This window comes from Gracilinanus agilis, chromosome 3, assembly GCF_016433145.1.
Source record: "Gracilinanus agilis isolate LMUSP501 chromosome 3, AgileGrace, whole genome shotgun sequence".
Lineage (NCBI taxonomy): Eukaryota > Metazoa > Chordata > Mammalia > Didelphimorphia > Didelphidae > Gracilinanus > Gracilinanus agilis.
The window spans coordinates 300,290,310-300,310,338 of NC_058132.1; the positions used below are offsets into that span (position 1 = coordinate 300,290,310).

General features: G+C 34.8%; 1 protein-coding gene across 1 annotated transcript in view; it reads left to right on the forward strand.

The window, feature by feature from the left end:
* NCKAP5 (NCK associated protein 5) overlaps nucleotides 1–20,029 on the forward strand; it is a 926,355-nt gene that overhangs the window by 622,367 nt on the left and 283,959 nt on the right. The gene's annotated exons all lie outside the window — the stretch shown is intronic.

Sequence of the window (20,029 nt, forward strand, 5' to 3'; positions counted from 1 at the left end):
CAGATACTTTTCTAGCTTCACACTGATGATCTATTCTGCAGAAATACAGCTATCCCTTCCATATTGCACATCATAGTACTGATATATCGCATGTCATGATAAGAAATTTAATGGGAATTTGGGGTGTTTTGTGGAAGCCAAAGACAACACATTAAGGCAGCACATGACACAAACACATGTTTACAAATTCAGAAATGCATACTTAACACAAAATTTACAATAAAGTACTGAAACACCCAGATCAAAAAAAAAAAAAAAAAAGGAAAATACATTATTCTATGGTACAAAGAGAGAGCTAAAAATTTTTACACAAGTTTTCCAGATCGTGGAGGCACCAAACCCCTAACCTCCAGGATGTTGAAGGGATAACCATATGTAGAAGTTATTGACGGGTTTTCTTCTAGTGCTTTTCTTGTCTATATATTAACCAAAGAGGACCTTTCATATAAAGCCAAAGTCTTCAATTTTGCTATCTACTGTAAACTTATCAAGCCACAATTGCTTTCAAAACAATAAAAATTCAACTCCCTCATCTTCCCGTATTATGGGGATGATTTTATACTATACTGAGTTTATAATTGTTGTGGATACTTTGGGACTCCTTCTAATTTTTCCATGCAATTCACAGTATGACTCCATTAGAGAGATCTTACTTTTATCCTCAACAGTCAGATTCCATTAGATTCCTTCCCCAGATTTTCTTTCTACTTTATCCTTTTAGATGTTTGTCAGCCTCATATTAAATCAATTTTTCTCCTGATCATAATAAGTAGATAAAATGACTAAAACAAGTATAAGTGAAAAAAATCCACATTCCTAATCAGACATTTTAAAATGACTTGTAGCCTATCAGAAATATTAAAAATGCAAATTAATTTCATTCTGTTTACTTTCAAAACTACTTGAATTTATATGATTTCTGAGGTGACTAGAAAGTAAGGATTTTTTAATAACTAACAAAGTTAATCTAAATTTTATAATTAAAAAAACTATCAATGACTCCACTGTAGACCCAATTAATTCTTATCTGATTATCAAAGCTTTATTTTTTTTTATTTTGACCTACTGTGAAAAATAGTAATGCTTTTGGAATCACCTTCTAAAGAGTTTATTTTTTAGACAACATTATTCTGAATTAATAATATTTAATTGACATTTAATTAATATTGACAATGTTAACTTTTTGATGTACCAAATGCATTTCTAGATTCAAGGAGAATTAGTAATGTCTTAGGTGTTGTTGTTGTTGTTGTTGCTGCTGCTGCTGTTGTTGCTGTTGCTGCTGTTGTTGCTGTTGTTGTTGTTTTGCTTTCCTGGAATCTAATCCTAGTATTTTAGATAGTATAAAGGAGAGTATGACTGTGGGGCAATGAACCTCACCCATTCAGGCCTTTCTTTCTTTATTTTTAAAATAAGAATTTAAATATATCTTCCTGGCACCTAGTACAATGCTTGGCATAAAGCTGGTGCTTATAATTCTGCTGATTGATTGATTCCTTCCATCTCAAAATCCTAAGAAACTTATGAGTACTTATTTATTTAAGTAATTAATATGATCCTTTCTGGCTTTTAGGCAAATTTATCAAGATAATTAGTAACTACATTTCTTTTTAAATTCCCAACAACAAAACCCCTTTAACAAATGCTGAATTTGTAAAGGAGAAACTAAACTTTCTTTTTCTCATAGATTTTATAAATACAATAAAGACTTTTGAATTCAGACTTGGTTAGATCATATATGAAGAGAATAAAAACAAACTATACATTTGAAGATCTTATTAATTCTAAGACTTTATAACATTCTGTGATAATATATATTTAAAATTAATTTCCTTTTATAGAAATATAGGTGTTATTTTTAAAGGTCCTTGAATCTGATACATGACCCATTTCAAAAAAATTCTTCACTGCTCTTTATTCTTATAGAAAATAACAAGAAATTTTAGAATAATCACATATTCTGTGTGTATATGTATAAGTATATTTTGAACTATTGAAATTCAGTAAGCAATTGTTTTGTTGTTGTTGAGTCATTCACTCCCGTCTAACCCTTCATGAAAGATACTGGAGTCTTTTGACATTTCCTTTTCCAGTGAATTCAGTAGATTCTTTTGTCAGACAATCAGAGGTTAAGTGACTTTCCCAGGATCCCACAGCTAGGAAGTTTCTGAGGCTGAATTTGAACTCATGTTTTCCTGAGCCCGGCTACAGTACTCTATCCACTGTGCCATCTTAGCTGCCTCCTAGGCATACACAGGTTAAGTGACTTGCCCTAGGTCATACAAGTATGAGTTTTAAGTGTCTGGATTTGAACTCAAGTCTTCTTGACTCCAGATCCAATGTTCTTAAGCCACTGGGTCATAGTTGTCTCAATGCTCCTTAGTTTTATGTTATTTTATTATATTTATGTGTTCATGATATGGCATCTCTGGGCACATTTACAGGCAAAATGGCTGTAGCTTATATAGCTTATAGTTTAAGAATATGACAAATGTATTCATAGGTTCACATATATAAGAAAAAGTCTAAATTGGGAAGATGTAGGATGAGTCAGCCTAACACATTCATAAACTACTCTGATGAGGAGCTTTATGGTTGGAAACCAAAGGCTTGCACACTAAAGCTTTCTTATAAACATGGTATTAAAAAATACAATCGGATTTATAACTAACGATGGAGTGCCAACAGTTGGGAAAGGGAGGGAGAAATGGCTAATTAATTGGTATCTAAATTTTTTGTCTTCCAAATATTGGTAGTTAAAATTTAAGAGAGATCATGATGGCAAAAGTTACTCATTTATAAAAGGACCAAAAGGTGGAGTAAATGGGGAGGAGAGGATTAGAGAAGGACTTCTTTTTGCCACTTTTCCTCGTTCACTATCCTTTTCTTTCTTTCATCAGTATGTTTTTTTTTTTGGGTGCTTTCTGAGTTAAGTCAAGATGGAAGCACTGCGTTTACACTGGGAGAGTGGAAAGGGATAGGTTTAGAATGTGCTCTCTACATGCCAGACTTTTGCTTCACGTCCTTTGATCTGGAAGAATCTCTATGTTCTGTTAATCTGCTGACCACTAGAGATACATGAACAATTTAAAATCCAGTTTACTTGTAACTCCCCTTGGATCCTTCATGTATTCTACAAGGTTCCCACCTTTGGAGAATGTTTTTGTGTCATATCATAGAACTGAATTTTTAAGACATTATTAGTTGTTATTTAATTTTATTATTGGAATCCTTGTTTCTCAATAATAGGTAGATGGTATTAACTTAGTTATGGCCTCCTCATTTTAGAAGTTTGGCTCAATTAATCTAAATTTAATTCAGTAAACATGTATATTAAACACAACTTGGAGAGAAGGTACCACCTTAACCTTGTATATAAAAAGATGAAAGATAACACAACTCTGCCTTGAAGGAGTTTACTTACAGAGGTAGCATAGTATAGTGGAATTGTACAGACTCCAATACTCTTGGAGACCAGACAAACTGACCTACTGGCAAGTCACTGAAACTTTCTAAATCTTCACATTCCAATTTTAAAACTAAGCCAATAATATCCATACTGTCTAAATCATATGATGGTTTTGAGGATCAAATATGATGAAGTATGTATAAAATTAACAAATATAGACTATTATGATTATTACTATTTAATAATCAGATGTATATAAGTAAAGATAGGGTAAATTGTTATAAGAATAAAGAAAAGGAAATATTAATGTCAAGTGGTAAAATGAGAGTTGAGAATAGCAGACTTTTTACTCAATTATTCTTGGCTTTTATTAAATATATTTAATTATTTACTCAAAGGTCTATTTAGAACTATTTATTAACAGCTACTACATTTAATAGATGGTAAAAAGAATGATTTAAAATTTACAGCATTATTTAAAGAATATTTTGGTAACTTATTCATTAGTTGTAACTGTTCTCTAGCACTGATTACTCTTATCTTACCTTTTCCCAGGCTTGAAAAGATTCCATCCTGGATCTTTTAAGTTAAATGAAAAGCCCTTTCCTTATGTACATAGTACTAGAAAGCAGGAACTCAAAACAGCTTGCTATCAAAAGCCCAGACATATGCCATCTCTCTCCCCTTTATTCTTTATCATTATCGCTACTGACAATCCATTCTCCATAGGCTCATAGTTAATGAGAAGAATGGTCTAATTTGGCCTTCCTAGCAATCCTTTTCAAAAGAGATAGTAATACCATGTTCTCATTTCTCTTGAATCTTCCCATATCGTGACAAAATAGGAAGAGAAAGAAAAGTGAAATAGTGGCATGTGGTTGCTAGTCTTTAATAAAACTCCATAATTGTCCCTTTCCAAAAAATATTTTTTGTCAGGTCTCTTCTAAGTTACACAAAACTCCCCTGGCTAGCAGGTATACCTTTTGGGAATATACTGATTAATTTGCATCGTGTGGTTTCCTAGCAACAGTCACTGAGACAATTAGATTTAAAAAGCTTTGTACTACAAAAATTCCAATATATATGGTATATCCTTTTTTTAAAATATTGAAGAGAAAGTAAAAATCTTATCAATATATAAATAACATTATTTCCTGTATCAGGCTGGAGAGTAAAGATGCTTTAGAAACAGGAACCTCAGAAGCAGAAACTGGTTGAGTCTCTGAGTCTAGGGAGATTAGGGAAACTTTGACAAGACAACACAAATATTTCCTTACAAAGACAATTCCCCCACTAACCTTCTAAGCCTAACTGTGGCATTCTAGACTGCTTCTCAGTGTCCTGCTTAAGGCCTAAATTAAGTCTGTTAACAAGTAGTTATTGAGTTCTTACTATGTTCCAGGGAGAATTGATACAGATGATCTCACTTTTTTTTTCTTTTAGGGTTAGCATTCCATTCTTTCTGGGAACACAAAACAGGAGCCAGAAAGTATTCAAAATATGTTAACACTGTTATGTGATTATGTAGTTGTTTTTATTAATAATAATAGTTGACATGTATCTAGTGCTTTGAAATTGTCAAAATACTTTTCCTACATTACATATTTGGCCTTCACAATAATCCTCTAAATAAGGTATTATCCATATTTTTCTTGTATTTAAAGAGTTTAAGTGGCTTAACCAAAGTCACACAGCTAGTGAGTCTCATAGCTAGTATTTGAAACTAGGGCTTCCTGACTCAATGTTCAGGGCTCTTTGCACTATGCTGCTCTTGATAATAAAGGATTCTGATTCATGAGGTTCAGATTTAGTCTTCATTAAAGTATGGGGTGATATAACTTCTTTTTTTCTATCAAACATTTATTTTTTATTATATTTTTATTTTGAATATTTTCCCATAGTTACATATTTCATATTCTTTCCCTCTCCCCCAAATCCCCCAACCCCCTTTAACCAACACACAATTCCACTGGGTTTTACATGTATCATTGATTGAGACCTAATTCCAAATTATTGATAGTTGGGCTAGAGTTATTGTTTAGTGTCTTCATCCCCAATAATATCCCCATCAGCCCATGTGTTCAAACAGTTGTTTTTCTTCTATTTTTCTCCCACCACAGTTCTTCCTCTGAAGGTGGCTAGTTTTCTTTCTCATAAGTCCCTCAGCCTTGCTCTGGATTCTTGCATTGCTGCTAGTACAGAAGTCCATTACATTTGATTTTACCACAGTGTATCAGTCTCTATATACAATGTTCTCCTGATTCTGCTCCTTTCACTCTGCATCAACTCCTGGAGGACATTCCAGTTCACATGGAATTCCTCCAGTTCTTTATTCCTTTAAGCACAATAGTATTCCAGGGTGATATTGCTTCTTAAATGTTATATCAGCAGAACAAGAGCTCAGACACTTTCTGCTGTGCTGGTAAGACTTTACTTATCATTTCATGAGCAGATTTTTTCCTGCCTTTCCAACTTAGTCCAGTATAGAAAGGCTCATAATCAATACACTCTCTTTTATCTTTAGGAGATGAATTATTTGGAGAAAGTAGTCTGTGAAACACACACACACACACACACATACACACAAATTGGCTCTGAACCCTATATGGCTCCTTCAACTTCTTCTGTGATGATGAAAGAGGGGCAAAGAAAGGGAAGAAGAATATACTAATTATTGTGCAATTCTAGACTGTAACTTGTAACTGGCATTTTAAATGTGAAGCCTTGATAAAGTAAAAGGTGGACCAGTTACTAGAAGATCAGAATCAGATTAATAATGGCATTATTACCATGAAGGAAAGTCATCAACTAATAACAGTCACTAGCTTTCCAATAGTTTCAAGGTTTAAAAAAGCATTGAATGTGTATATGATCTCATTCATTTCTCTCACCAATTCTATGATGTAGGTATCATTATTATCCCCATTTTTCAGATGAGGAAATTGAATCTGAGAAAAAGTTAAGCCACCTAGATTAGAGTTTCAAGATAGTATGTTTCTGAAGTAGGATATTCCTGACTCTGAGTATAATACTCTAGAAGAAAATTGGAGCTAAGTGAAAAAATGACTCGCAGGTTTTCCTTGAAGAGGCAGATAAAAGAATCAGGGGACAAGATTTCATTTGTTATCCAAAGGCAATGAAAAGTATATTTCATGGGATGTGTGGTCATTTTATATTGATTGCAGAGTAAATGATAAGCACGTATAAAAATACCAGCAGGAGCAAAATCTCAGCATCTATTTAAACATCTATTGGAGAGTATGATTAGGTTGAGGCATTCTACAAAGAATTCTGTAAAGCCTTCTTAGTTCAATCCACATATTCTCAGTGACTTTAATACAAATTTGGGCATAGGGAAAGATATTGAAAAATATATTAGAAATGTGATTCAGGGGCAAGAAATGAGATCAAGTTTATATATTAGACAAAAGCTTCACACATACTCCAGTGAGGATCAAGAGATACTAGACATGGCAAGCACTGAATAATATCACAAACAGTGGACATTATTATATCCTATCCTCAAATGAATGATTATCCTGATATGGGAATCATTTTTAAATCAGTTGTCAGTTTGCCACTAAACTATTGACTTGTTAGACCAAAGAACAAAAATCAATACTGAGTTAGAGGAAAGGATAAAAATAAAAATATGCATGGCCCATTTGAGGGTAGCTCCAACCTTATCTATTTAACTAGCTGTAGATTTTTTTCTTTTATCTATTTCACCTTTTCCACCATTGATATAAAACATCACCATTTCGTAAGGATCATTAAACTGTTAATTAATCCTCACAATGAGGAGACTTAAAAGAGCCCAGAATTAATAATACTAATAAAACATTTATGCAACACATTTAAAGTTTTCAAAGTATTTTATAAAGACTGTCTCATTGAATACTCCCTTCAAAAAGAGGGAATCTGCCTCTTCCAGAAAATAGTTGGTCTCCTTGCCAAGCAAGAAACTATAAGACCCAAATCAAGCATCTGTTCAGAATATAAACTTCTTTATAAAAGCTTACATAGGATGATGGTAAGAGATTCTGAGCAGTATTACCTCATAAAACAGCAAGTAACATTTGAGGGGAAAAGTTTATAGAAAGTTTGTTGAGAGACCCAATTAAATCAAATCATCCTTGGGCTTTAAGGATTAAACTAGAAAGGGGACAGCAACAAAAAAAAATTAAAATAGACTAGATCAGTGATGATTTCCCTAAAGAATGCTTTTTTCCTTCAATGACAATGCACGTACTATATATTTACATTAAAATCCCAGTCCCTAATTTGCTATGCTGTGTGTGGAATTAGAAATGTTACCAAAGAAAAGAGGGAGATATTTGATTGTGAGCTCATTGAAGACAGGAACTATCTTCATTTTACTTTTCCCCTCAATATCTAGCACAGGGACTGTCATTTTGCAAGCTCTTCAAATATCCTTGTTGATTTGCTTATTAATTGAATAAAGAGCACATTAAATCAAATATGTCCAGAGGAGGTCAGTCTTGGATACAAGAAAATGACTAATTTTGAGTAATTTTTAAGATATCTAAAAGAAAGAAGGATAACAAATGTTGAGGTAGAAAAAAATCTCAAAACTTTTTATTATCAAAAAAGCAATCAAAAATATAAATACCTATTGATCAGTATCTATGATTATTCTAGCATCCCCAGAATCTGAGAATAATTTGCGCTTTTATTGAAGGTATCTTTCATGATCTTATACAGTGAATAGAAAGATCATACTCTATAGCAAATTGCATCTTTAAATTTATACAATTTATTCAAAGGTAGAGAATACCAGATCTCTACATCCATGTTGTTTATTAACTTTATTTTTACTAAAAAAGAAGCCATGATTCGGTGGAACAAATCACTCCTTTATTAGGATCTCCTCCAAAAGAAAGTTGTCTTTAATACATTATACAAATTAAACATTTTAACTAAATTGATAACTTTCTTCAGAGATACATTGATTTTTTTGATCAACTTTGATTATTTAAGCAACCCAAACATAAAATAGGGAGAGCGATGTTCACCAAAATTGTTTGCCATTGTTACAAAAACTACCCACAACAGAGTTCAAGTCAAATAGCAATTCCATGCAAATGGTGAGATCTTCTAAATCATCCTTTTTCTTAAGTCCTGAAACATTTAGCCTTTAGCCTCCAAAATAAAAACCACAATAGTTGAGAAGTTTGACATTACTTTCTACAAAAGAAAAATCAAGAGGGTGAAGAATGCCTTGGATAATCTCCAAGCGGTCTATCAGTACATGTAATGATCCCTAGTTTCTCCCAGAAGCAAAGACAGAATGGCTGCAAATAATGTAATACCAGAATCTCCAATGATTTAAAGCTGTGGGTAATAGATAATGTTGAGGTGTATGGTGGGTATGAGTAGACAGTCAGCATTCTATCACTTAAAAAATAAAGTGCATAAGAAATATTATCTCACAGGAAAATTTAGTGGGTAAGTTAAAGAGGTAGAGTTAAAGGAAAAGGATATACTCCAATGCTGCACATTCTACACAATTTCAAAATATCTAGAGAAAGTTCTCCACTACATGAAATGACTCTCTTAATCCCTCCTATAACCATCATGGAGGAATTATGAGAGGAAATGGACAAAAGTGGCATAGGATGAGATAGATGTACATAGTTAGTGATCAGAATCAGACTACTCATACTCACTAACTGTGACTCTGAGCAAGTCACTTACTTCTCTTTACCTTCTATAAAATGTGGATGAAAAATAATACCATCCAGAGAAGGTTACTGTGAAAATCAAATGAGATAATATTTACAAAGCATTTAGCATAGCTTATTCCATGCCAACCACACTTATCATAGTTTCTGACGCATAGTAGGCACTTAAATGTTTATTCCCTTATTTTCTCTCTTAGCTGATCTTCCTTTTATTGGAAATACTCATAGAAATGGAATCACAATTTCATTGAAGTATCATAAAAGTTTTGTTTTGCCTCTAACTTTGAATTCCATTGCGTTATTTCCTTTATGGATGCCCCATCTTACATGGTGGAATTTTAAAGCACCTTGAATTTTAGAAAAAACATTTATTTGGAGTCAGAATCATTTCCCAACCACCTAGAAAGTCAGGGTCCCCAATGACACCTTCTTTTCTAGTGCTTCTGGGGCACACCTTCTATTTCAGAGTTTTTAGACTTTAGCCTTAAAAAAGCAGGAAGTAATTTCCCATTTGAAACCTAGTGTGAAATTCTATGGAAATTTCTACGCTGTTTGGTTGACCCATTTTCTAGAATAGGTAACTGAGGCCAATATAATGATCAAAGTTCTGTAGGGAGCTGGGTTCAGAGCCAGACTTAGACCTAATAGTCCCTTCTATTTCCATACTGTTCATCTGCCTGCTTAGCTTGTTGCTTTTCTTTTATGTACATACCCATTTTCAGTACATAAAATAATATGGCCAGATAAGCATAATAAATTAGACAGTCATTCTGTTCTAGAATCCTGCACTGGTTACTTTTGACTACCAAGGAACTTTTTATTTAGGAAAACATTATGGAGATTTGAGAAAACCTACAAATCCAATAAATGGAAACTGTCCCTGCCTCCAAGAGATTTTGATTAGTTCTTTTTTTTCCCCTTTCTGACTTTTTACTATTGATATTGGGTCACTGAACTTGCCTGATAATTTTAGGTTTCTAAAAATCAATAAACCCGAGATTGTTCTTACTTCAAATTGTGTTGGTGTCATAATTGCTATATCCTGTCCCTTTTCCATCCTCTCAATTCATGGAACTTTATTCAATATATGACCTTTTTTAACTCAATTATGGCCAAATTCCTAGAAGGAAAAAGGAACAAAAAACTTTCCAGTATGAGCTAGAAGACTCTGAATTCTAGGTCTGTGACTCAATAACCATGCTAGGGTCAGATTTGTGTGAAAGCTGGTACAAATTTTAAAAGAAAAACAACCACTGGTATTAGGGAATGCCAATACATCAAGAATTAATCTGCATAAATAGTCTAAGGAGCTATCAGAGAAGAAAAATGAACTACAGGGCCAACATTAATTGTGCCCAGAGATAATTAGAACAAAGTGCTGTTAATTGTGTGTTGGTTTAATGTTATGTATCCTTGGCCTTGTTTTTTCATGGAGGGTATAAATTTTGATGTCAGAGCATGAAAGCTGGATGGCTTATTAATCAAAAGGCCTCAGTTTGCTTAGTTGCATGCAATTAGCTGATGTGATTAAGCTTAGTATTTCATGAGTGTAATTAAAAAACAAAGCTACCTGGGATCATAGATTCAGAACCAGAAATGACATATATGTGTGTGTATAATATATATGTATATGTATACATATATATGGTGAGAGAGAGAGAAGGAGAGGGTGAGGGAGAGGGAGAGGGAGAGGGAGAGGGAGAGGGAGAGGGAGAGGGAGAGGGAGAGGGAAAAGGAGAGGGAGAGGGGAGGGTTGGGGGAGGAGAGGGAAAACAAGAAAGAAATTTTCCTAATTTTACCATTAAGGAAATCAAGTTCCCCAAAAGTGAAGAGAATTGCCCAAAGTCACACAGGTTGCAGTGGCAAGAGTAAAATTTGAATCCTCTGAATTCAAATCTTCTCAATGAATTCTAATATCTCTGGATTTGGAATAAATAGAAGATGTGACCAAGTATCCTAAACAATTTTTGTTCTATGTGCCCTAAAAGCAATATAATTGGAAATGTTGGGCTAAATAATAGGAAGGTTTCTGCAAATTCTAAAAGTTCTGACAATTGCAAGCAACAAACAAACACTCTGACACCTAAAAAAAATGACTCCAGATTGGAGAGTCTTACACATCCAGGAAAACATTTTCACCCTATTACCTGCAAGTGCTGAGTCAGTAACATGCTATCCCTTTCCATTAGGAAACTTGTGAGAAATCAACTTCTCCATGCTGATTTCCAGCAGCAGAGCCTAATGATGGTTTTGAATCATTAGTATTCAAATCAGGATAAAGCCCACTGGCTTGCTATGCTAGGAATGGGAAATATACAGTTTTACCTTATATGCAATGCAGTGTGACTAGACTGTCGTAATAGATCAGTGATTATAAGATGCGGAAAGGAAAAAACCTATAAACAGGAGCTGCCATGGGTAGAAAGATAACTACAGTATTAGTTCTAGTGATTGCTCCTCTGTGTAAACTATCCTAAATATTTCCTATGGTTTTGTTTGTAAATTCCCTCTTCTAAATGTGAATGCCTATTTGTGCTCAATAACATTAGCACTTTTCTAATTGGAATACACTAGTAACAGTACAATGAGAGTAAGCTAACTGCCCCTTTCATTGATTACTGTTATTTCACTAATGCTCAACTAAGATAATAAAGTTAAGCCCTTCCAGAAAGGAGATGCTAGTCTGCTGGCGAGGAAGGTATTGGTTGAGACCATCACTTCAGCAATCTTGAGGAAAAAAAAAAAACACTTAGTTTCATAACACAAGACTTTTTGCCCTGTTCAGCTCAAAAAGATAATTGCCTTTTTTGTGTTGTTTTGTTCTTGGAAAGGACATCGGACTCATCAAGACAGGCAAAGTGAGGAAGGATCACCTGAGAAGTTAGATCAATAACAATAACTAATTTATGTTACTTAAATGTCTTCTTCCTTAATATCAGAGCCTTGGCCACCCTCCTGTTATTTGGGTAATATCTTCAACATTTCATTTGCAGTCACAGCCACAGTGATTTCTTAGGAAAATGAAAATCATTCTTACTATGACATCATTACTGTTTTACTTTTGAAGTGCCTGGGGCCAAAGTCAGATTGGTTTTGGTAATCTTGTAAAATACTGAGATAGTCATGAATCCATTTAGGAGAGATTGCATTTCACACAGCATAGTTGCACTCAGGGGAAGTAACAGTGTCAGCAACATCATCTTAAAACGTGAAGGAAATTGTGTGTGTATGTGTGAATAGTGTATAGCCCTTGCCAAATCCGTTTCCTGTGAACCTTACATATTTATGGAGTGTGAGCCAATTTTTTTTTTAAAAATCAATCAGAAATTCCTTCTTGATATTGTGAAAAAGACGTAAATAAGGTGATAATTAAGATTTATCTGCAAAATCTGTTTGTAATATACAGTCAAAGACGTGTCCATAATCTTCAACTGCTTTCTGTTTATTTCTCTACCTTGGTATCCCCATTCAGTATATTAATACTGATGCATTTGAATTCAATAAACATATATTAAGCAACTATTCTGTACAAAAATATAAGTCGTCTTAGGGATAAAATACTCCCCCAAAATCCATCCTTCACTTCAGAATATAAATTTAACTGGGAAGAGGGAGCAGAAATAGATACATATGATATAGTATAAGTTGTGATGGGGCAGAAATCCAGACAGAATTGTTTAGGAATATTTCATATTTCATACTTGATCAAAACATTCACGTAAAATGATTTTGAAAGGTGTAAGATACTGAGTATATTCTAGGCATGAGCAAATACATATAGGATGTGTCTTTTCATTTTGTACCTTGGGAAAAGTTAGCCATTCATTCTGGCTTGAATGTAGAAAGTATGAAAAGAAAATAAAGCTCAGGAATTTGGAACCAAACTGTGGCAGTTCTTAAATGTCATGCTAAGGAGTTTATATTTTATGCAAGAAGCAATAGAAGAGTATTAAAGGTTTTTTAGCAATTGCGTGACTTGTTCAGACTTATACAGTGAGAAAGCTGTGTGGAGGACAAATTCTAACAATCTACTACACTTTATATGAAAGGAAGATTAAATAAGTTAGATTAATTTGATATGTCATAGGAGGTATAAACAGAAAATAGAAAGCCTGATTTGTTTCAGTCATTGATAACATTTACATACCCAAATGAGTCATGTTCCTTTCAGAGTGGTCAACTTGCAATGCTAGGAAATTTTTCTGAAAATACTGACATTTCTTAAGGACACTTTTGAAACTTTTTTCTTGGAATTGCTTTCATAGCCAGTTTACTAGGCCACAGGGCAAAACAACTTCATGATTCGAGAGTCATGCCTCATTTCTTTCCAAAAATATTTTTACCCTGCTGGATCATAAATGTTAATCATCATCCTTGGTTTCAAATTCAAGTTTTTGGCCTGTCAAAAAAACAAACCTAGTCTTGAAAAATAATTATTTTCCTTCATTGTGAATATTCAAAGAACATATCACACACTAAAGGGACTGTATCCTAGAGGAAGATCTATATAATCCAGGCTCTGATCTTAGCCCCATTTTGCTTAACATTGTCTTTGATGACTGACAGACTGATGGCAAACATTATATTTACTTATGATCCGAAAATGAGAGAGGTTTGTCCTAAGTCCACATAAATAAATATTTTTAAAATATTAAAATATCTAAAATGTAAAACTTTCTAAAAATATTTTAACGGACAAAAATGAAATACCAAATTGAGAAAGATATAGTCATATAATTTTAAATAAGTGTAATATCCTGATACTCATTTCCATACCTCTATTGAATTCTGTTCCTCAAATGCAAAATACATTTTAGTGATGCAGATAATAGCCTAGTCATGTGCCTTTCTCCTTTATAATTCTCTACTTCTTTCTCTGCACCTTTCATACTGGGTTCTACTCAACAAGCATAGACTTTTTAATTTAAAAAAATATATTTTATGCACAAACTGATCATGTTCATATACACCTGTAGTTCTCTGCTCCTGAGGAGGAAGAGGCTGATAGATCTCCAGAGCTCCATTTTTGAGTTGTAGTGGTCTAAGTCAACAAAGATTCTGTACTAATTCCATCACCATTATGGAAACAGGGGGCCACTGGATTGCCAAACAATGGGTTAACAAGCCCTTTTAAAAAGCAGAGCAGGTCAAAGCTTCTAAGCTGATGAGAGTGGGACAAGGTCCAATAAGCAGTAGCTCCTGAACTCTTACACCATTTAAGAAAAGAAGGCTCAGTCTCATAAATAATGTCTCCAAAATACTCATTCTTTCATTTATATAAAATGTGCACATATATGTAAATGTATGTGTGTAAATATATACATATATGTTTAATGGATACCAATGCATTATTTTCCATGTCTTTCCTTGCTTTCAGTACATGAACAACTCATATGTGTCCTCGGCAATGTCTTTTATACCACTTCTCATAAACAAGCAATCAAGGATTATATGCTTTGATTAGCTTATATCCATTCTTCAACTTTCCTTTTGCATCATCAACAACTTTAACTCTTTTGAAATTATGGTGTTCAATGATTCATAGAAATACATAATTACTTAGAAAATATTGGTTATTTAAAAGGGGAGGGAGAGAGAGACAGAAGCTTGGCAACAGGAAGCAGCTGGGAATCCTTGACATTATTGCACAGTATGACCCAATCCTGTCTTCTCAGAGTGATTCAATTATGGGGCCAGGTTGCTGTCTATCCATAATATCAGTCATTTATGTTGGTAATAATATCATCTGTGAGCTGTTGCATTTTCTTGAGCCCTGAGTATTCTTAGCCTTCTATGACTTCCTGTTGGCCTTTTTTTTTTTTTTTTTGTATTTCATTTTTCAGGTCCTATAATTATTCCTGATATTATTTATAATGGAAAAGTTAAGAGGGTAATGGAAAGCTCTCATATTTGAAGATTTATCCAAAGGGAAGAGGGGAACATTTTTTCTGCTTGGTTCCCAAATGCAGAACTTAGAAAGGAAGATAGAGGTTGTACAGAGGCAGAATTGGATTTAATATAGAAAAATCTTTCCTAAAACTTAAGAGTGATACACAAGTGGAATGTATTTCCTAGATATGTAGGAGGTTTCTCATCTCCAGATGTCCTTAAGTCAGTGATGGATGACTATTTGAGATGTGAAAGTTATTCTAATTTAGGTATGGTTTTGAGTAGATTGTTATCTATGAATTCCAAATGACCAACAAAATAGCTATCAAGCCCTTCTTTGTCAGATTTTACCCCATTTTATTTCATATGCACTCGATTTGATTATGAAATTAGAAGGAACATCCCTTACTATTTCAGGACTTTGTATTGTTTTGGTTTGAGTTTCCCCAAAGCCCATAATTCCTTATAGTAACCAATTTCAAATTATCTCTAACACCTTCTCAGTCATTCCCAGGCTCTTCTTGGTGTTTAAATTTTACCAGATTTCAAGCAGGAGTAACATAAAAAAATGAGATCTTTAATAAATCAGCAAACATTTATTAAAGTGCCTATTTTGTACTTGGCACTATGCTTAGTGCTGGACATACAAAGGAGACGAAAGATGGTCGCTAACTTCAAGGAGCTCACAATTGAATGAAGGAAACACCAGGCAATAAATATATACAAATAAAGTATATACAGGATTGAGAATAATTAACAGAGAGAAGCCAGAAATAAGGGATGTGAGGAAGGCTGCAAATAAAATATGAGATTGAAGATGAGATGTTAAGGAAACCACTAAAGGAAGCAGTCAAGATGAGAAGGGACAGAATGGTCCATACATGGGAAACAGCCAGAGAAAATGCCTGGAGATGGGAGATTATATACCTGAGGCCCTTAAACACATTCCAAGTTTAATCAGGTACATGCTTAGGCAGTGGCTTTCTTAGAGATGTAGCTTCAGCTCTCTGACCACTATAGCAAGTGTAGTTGACATACAATTTGGACAACTTCTCTCCAAACCAAATAAGCAGGAAGAGTCAGAGAAAAGTTCACAATAGAAAAGTTTCCAGGGAATTCCATACAACGGAGTTTCTCTGCTCCTGAGCCCTGGAGGTTTAATTGAAAGTGAAACTCTTTACTCAAACAATCACTGTCTTCCAAAGGTATAGCCATTCCCTTATCTATGGGCAGCTGCCACCACCACCTTTCCTCTTCCTTAAATCTCCCAGCTTTGTGACTCCCCACACAATAATATAAGTAGACAGCTGTACTGGTCTTCTTTGCTAGAGTACCTAGTCTCTGGAGGGAGATACCACAAGCCTTTCTGCTTTCCCTAGCCGTGGTGCTGAGAATTATCAGCACCATTAGTACTTCTTTTAATCAGGCAGTTTGGTGGCCCAATGGATAGAGCTCAAAGGTTCAACTCAATAAGACCAGAGTTCAAATGTGGCCGCCAATATGTACTAGATGTGTGACTCTTGGCAAGTCACTTAACCTTATTTGCCTCAATTTCCTCATGTGTAAAAGGAGCTGGTGAAGGAAATGGAGACCCACTTCAGTATCTTTGCCAAGAAAATCCCAAATGGGTCACATAGAGTGCGACATGACCAGGAAGAGCCTGGGAACAACAACTTGTCTAATATCTTATTTTTCTAATCTTCTATTGCTTCTTACACAGTTCTCTGTTTTCCCACAAGGCAATGGGCCTTGTATAGCTAGTCAAATGAACATTATCCTCTCTGTAGCAAACTACCAATCATGAAACATTGGCCATAATTTCATAATCATCTGATCTTCTTTCCTGTTTAGTTGTGGCTCGGTATTTAAGGCTTGCTTCTCCAGGAGGAATGTGGATATGGATGTGATACATATAGAACTTCAGTGATTTAATAAGCCTGAATATTAGAGATATATGACTCTTGACAATCAAGATTTTAATATGAGAATATTGTTTGTTTTTTCATTGTGAGCCCAAGTCTCTAAAGGTGCATTATGATTCAAGTTGTAATCTATTTCCTACCTACAAGCAACAAAGAGGATTAGTGGAAAGTTGCAATGACTTTAAAAATTATCTTCTTCTTTATTTTTGTTTCCAAATGAGGTAAATATCATATACTCACATTGGTATGAGCAGAAATATTCAATTCAATAGACATTTATTCAGTGGCTGTTATATTCTAGGCATTGTGCTAAGTGCTGGTGATACAAATAAGAAAGACTCTCCCTGCGCTCAAGGAGTTTAAATTTGAATGAAGAAGAGAATACAATAAAGGAAAGGAGAAGATGGAGAGTGTGGAGAATGGCAGAGGGCAAGAAGTTTCAGAGTACAGAGCTGCAGATAGAAAGTGGAGTGAACTGTAAAATCCAGATTCTACCCTGTATAAAGGAAGGCGTTGGGTGGAGGTTAATGCTTCACACTCCAGCCCTCCAATAAGAGGATAGAGGAGGCTGAAGGAGTTGGTGGGTGGGAGTATCCAAGGTTGAGTTAAACAGCAGGATGACATTTCCAGTGAACAGCTTATCCTGCAAAGGTCATCTTCTGTGGAGTTCAGACCAAGCAGAGCTCTAGATGGAAAGTAGAAAAAGAAAGAAATCTAATGTACTTTCCTAGTTCTTATTGTTTGAGATTTTCACATTAGTAATTCCATTCAAAATGCAAATTCATAAATATTGCTGTATTTGGAAACACGTATCATATGTATATTGCAATAGGGTGTATTGTAAAGGCTGAGTAGCAATCTCATTATTGTCATCATCCCAGGCAACAAACGTAACCTTTTCAAGTTTCTTCCCCTTCCTCAGTTATCTCGGGAGGTGTCTTTAAGGGCACCAGACACTTATTAACAACTCCTATAGGAACCACTATCTAGGGGGAATGCTGCCTGGAGAGATCCATCTCTGGAGGAAGCACTAATCACTTGTTAGCAGCCTGTATAGGAGCCTTTGTAGCTGCTCAGGGGAGAGCTGAAAGATGAGTACAAATAGGGAAGTTGGTACATTAGCAACATGGGGAGGTAATAGGTATTATTTGCAGATAAATGTAAATTGTGATGTTATAAATAAGCAGCTTCACTGTGAAGAAATTTAAATAATATAAGGGGTTTTTTTATGAATTCTCTCTTTCCCCTTATCCAGGAGCTAAAATAACAAGTCCTTATCTTAATCATATAACATTAGCTTAAATCTCTCACTACGTTGTACCATTAGTAGATTGTACCTTTGTACTACAATATTAATCTAGAATACAAGTAGAAACCCTATAGAACTGATGGCAAATTGATGGTAAACCATGAGAGGGGAATCTATTTTTTATTCTTACCCTGCAGTGAATCATGCAGTATCTATAAGAGCATCTTTTTTTAAAATTACATTTTATTTTAAACACTGATAACCAAAGGAGTGACAAAATCAGTAATGCTCTTACCTGTATCATTTCTAGTTTTCACTCAGCACTATCTGTGTCTAAATGAACTTATCTTGTGTTTAATCAGAGCTGCTATACAATCCTTCCTCAGACTGTTAGAGGCAACTTTCCTGCACTCTAACCCATGCCACTTAGAGAAGGAACTTGTAAACAATTCCAATATTAGCCCCTTGAAACAATGTTTATTACTCCTGAGATCAAACCCACTTGAACTGTAATCAAGTTTATATTGTGTCCACAGTTCTAACATTTTATTTAATGATTGATATCTTGCATGCAGATGACAAATAAATGGTTCTATGATACATACAAGTCCTTATAACTCATGGCCACCTCTGGTCTCTTCTAAACAGAATGTATGAACAGCCCTACCCCCCACTACATCCTGGTCCTGTCACAAACCAGTATAATTCTTTGTTGTCTGCTGAGGGAAACCTTATTTAATTTACTTCCTCCATTCTGATAAAATACTTTATAACTGTTACTTTTCAAAATGAATCCCTGTGATAATTTTCTCCTCTATGTAGGCTTCTGAAGATGATAAAACATTCATGAGGTGGGGCTGCTAGCTCAATTCTTTAGTAAGTTTTCATTTTCTTGTTGGCTTTCAGCACAGAGAAATTGGAGAGCTGTTGTTTGGGAGACAAAAATGCAATCAGAACCCTCAGAAAGATAGATGGTATTTTGAGGACAGCTGTCCCCTGCAGTGCCATTATAAATTCCAGAGAGCAGAAAAACATTATCATTACTCATTACCACTGAATTAAATCTGGGTATTCAGTTTAAGTCCCTAAACCTGTCCTGCCCACAGTAACATTCTTACCCATGGATGCCTCAATGGTCATTTACCCAGATCCTGCAGAGGACAACCTTTTATTGAAAGGATATTTGCTCTATAACCTCATGTCCCACACATATGACTACTCTACTTGTTCCACAAGTTCTCATACTATAACTTTCTTGAAAACCGGAAACCTTTTCATCTTGGAGCACCCATCCTTCTGGAATGGGGTACCGCAGTGGTTCCCAAACTTTTTTGGCAACCCCTTTCCAGAAAAAATATTACTTAGTGCCCCTGGAAATTATTTTTTTAATTTCAATAACAATTAATAGGAAAGATAAATGCACCTGTGGCCATCACTGCTCTCCTGGATCGCTTGCAGCACCCACCAGGGGTGGTGGCACCCACTTTGGGAATCACTGGGGAACAGGGTTCCCTGGACACCCCAAATATCCAAAGGAATCCCAGGTCAAAAGAGTACATAAGAAATTTTTGTTCCTTGATCCCAGGAATGCTGGTGGCAGAAGAAAGCTGGCCCAGGCGGCAACTGCATAAACAAAGGATTCTCTGAGAGATACATTTCCTCCTATTTTAGATGCCTTTCCCCTAGTTTTATAGATTAGGGTTTTAACAGATAAATACCTTCTGTTTGCATTTCGAACATCACTAAATTCTCTGAGATATACGACTCACCTGTGGAGAGCCATTGGATGTAGAAATACCATTGGAGAAATAGGATCATATTTAGGGCCTGTTATCTGGATTCCCTTCGTGACCAA